General features: G+C 42.1%; 1 protein-coding gene across 1 annotated transcript in view; it reads left to right on the top strand.

Annotated features, from left to right (window-relative positions):
• Positions 1–3,016, top strand: part of cdh2 (cadherin 2, type 1, N-cadherin (neuronal)) — a 58,169-nt gene that overhangs the window by 2,986 nt on the left and 52,167 nt on the right. The window lies entirely within an intron of this gene.

Consider the following 3,016-nt stretch of genomic DNA (forward strand, 5'->3'; position numbering starts at 1 on the left):
CCCCCCCCCCCCCCCACACACACACACTACCCCCTCTTCTCTTTTCTCTGCCATCCCCTCCCCCAGCAAGTTGTTTCTCTGTGGACTTTTCCTTGACAGAGAGGGGCACTCCTGTGTCATTGTAATGCAGCAGAGCTCAGCAGCGTGGGATGATGTTAATGAAACTGCATTCTCTAATGAATAGCTCCTGTGGCATGTTTTGAAAGACAAAGCCCCCACATTGTGGAGAGTATGCACAAAGTTTTTCAACTTTGCTTTCACCATGCTGGTTTGGGATTATTGTTCTTGGCCAGGAGCTGAGCTGAGCTTTTTATTACATTGATGCTTCTGTAGCCCCATGTAGCAGGCTAATGCTTTACATTTCCTTGAATTTCATTAGCTTTGTCAATTATGCCTCGGAAGGCTTTAGATAATGAATAGAAAAGCATTAAGTAAATCTTGTTGGAGACATTTTATTAACCATAAGTGAAAGGCTGAACACATTTCAACAGAACACATACATGTTGTCATGTTAAAAACAACTCAATCCGCTAATTCTAGTACACATAGCCTAAACTTCTCCTCTTGTTATTGGTTAGTAGTTTAGCTTATTTAAAATAGGACCTGCTTGAATATCTGTGTAATATCATCTGTGCAGTGTGTGAGGTGTCAGTAATATGAGTCCCTTGCTCGTATTGCATTGCTTTTGACCCCAGTATATGCATGAGACACAACGGGTGTGAGCTGTTAAAAATCTTGTCCCAGTTAATGGTAGTCACTCCTTTTGTTATTGATCAAGAGAATACACATCCTGCGGTCTGTAAAACCTGGAAATGGGGGGCAGTTATCATGTCAACAGCTGACATTGTGTTTGCTAAATTGAATACATCCTGTGGATTTGATTATGGCAATTGTGGCCAACCAGTTAACATAGCTACTTGATTGTAAGATTTAATCACTTTCCCGGGGCGTAAAGTAGACGGTCACTGTTAGTTGGCCGAGTGAAGCCCCATTGAGTTTAGAACGATTTGTTAAAATGCATATCTTCAAAGTTGCTTGGCAGAGCAGCACAGAGAAAAGCCAGGAAGCACAATTATTCTTCTAAGAGAACTCCTCTCCAATGATCCATTAAAGGGAGGTTACACTCATTGTTTGCAAATGGAAAACCACATCAGGATTAGGGGGTTACCCACTGTCTACCCTCTGGGGCCCATATGACCTTGCTTTTAAGGTTGGAATATTTGCTCTGGCCTGAAACTGAGTGGAAAGAAACGACCAAACATAGTTACTCATTATCAGACCATCATACAGATGAAAGCGGCTGAAGGCTTTTAACATTTTAGCGGTGTTTCCACTTATCTTGTTTAGTTGCTTGATAAAGTAACTTGTTTTACTAAATTGCATTTAATTTCAGGTAGGCTGCGCCTGCGGGAGGTTTGCCTCTGGGCGACTAATGGAATTCTGGTGGCTTTGGAGAGCTGACACACATTGTACAGTTGTTTTTCAGATGAGGCCTTTAAAGCGGGGTTGCACAGTGAGTCAGTCGGAGCATTATTCAGCGGAGGTTTCCCTCCCTAAAAACTGGGTTAATGAAAAGCCCAAAAGCCTAATTGAGCTTAATACACTCTCTTATGCTGCTGTTCTGCCATCCCTACCCCCAACCATGTATTCTGCTTTCATTTTTCTTTCCTCCACCCCACACCCCACAGCCCTGTGTCTTGCTTCTTTTTCCTGACAATTATGCAAGCTCTAGTGATGAAAGAAAAGTATGTCTATAGCCTGCTTTAGCCTTGGTTCAAGTGCTTTAAATGTGAGCGTGTCGAGAGGGTCCGGGGGCCCGCTCCACAGATGAGTTGGTGGGAGGGATTTACAGTTGACCAGTTTAATAATGTGATTGAAACAATTAATGTCAACGTCAGCACTGAGAACATGAAGTGGAAAGCGCTCTTGGGCTATATAAACATATATATCAGAATTTTTCAGTTAATCTATCATTATGCATAATTACCTCTCTTTATTGTTTGTTTAAGGCAAACCTTTAAACAAACTAAATTTCACCCGTTTGACAAGAAAACATTGTTCATGAAATCCTGACTGAACACGGTTTTATGTTGTTCTGGTTCTCTGCGCCCTGTTAAGATTGTGATGGCTCTGGGTACAGCTGGGGCTACTCAGATGTGTTTAAGGGGCCCCAGTGTTTGGAGAGACGTGACCCTGCTCGACCCTCTCCTGTAAACTGGGCCAAGTACTCAGCAACATACTCAACCCCTTTTCCTGCTCTCAGGTTTGGGATGAGGCTGTTGGGGGTTTTCTGGTGAGGTATAGATGAGTGAACGACCAGCTAAAGAGGTCCTGACCCTTTACCAGGGAAGCAACACTGACTCATGTTGTTCTGACCTACAAAGTTGATTGGTCATCACATGGAGAAACGGGACAAACGCAAATAACAAAAACAAGTTTTCATGCAGTCTATAGTATTTTTCCTCCATTATTGCCTTTGTTTTAAGGATCAAAGACTATAAGGGACTGTCTCTAGAATATTGCAGATTTTATATTTTATATAGCTCTGTTAATTGAATTATTCAGTACAGGATGATAACTTTGAGGAATAGTGTGGAATAGTGTATCTGCTGAAGCCCAGTGTCAGCCATTGAGATCTTTGTGTTTGAGGTGTACAAGGGTCTGCATTGATGTCTGTGCTAATGCTGAATAATTCAGTAGTCAAACATGACTTTCTTAATATTGAAATCCCTGTTCGAGATGAGATCCATGAGCACCGAGGAGCCATCATAAAGCAGATGAGAAAAAGGAAGAGCCACATAAGACACTGTGAAGCTCTTAGTTTCTCATTCTACAGCAGCTGCTGCATGTTTCACATATTCTCATTGCCATTGTGGGGAAAAACCAGAACTGATATAAGCTGAAGCTTTCTGTTTTTGATGGGGTTCAAAGTCCAGCTCTTTTTTTAAATTTGTATAAGCTAAGGCAGCAGTTTTGGTGTAAGTTTGTTTGTAACAGTAGTCCACCCCCCCCCCCC

The sequence above is a fragment of the Etheostoma cragini genome, chromosome 12 (genome assembly GCF_013103735.1).
Source record: "Etheostoma cragini isolate CJK2018 chromosome 12, CSU_Ecrag_1.0, whole genome shotgun sequence".
Taxonomy (NCBI): domain Eukaryota; kingdom Metazoa; phylum Chordata; class Actinopteri; order Perciformes; family Percidae; genus Etheostoma; species Etheostoma cragini.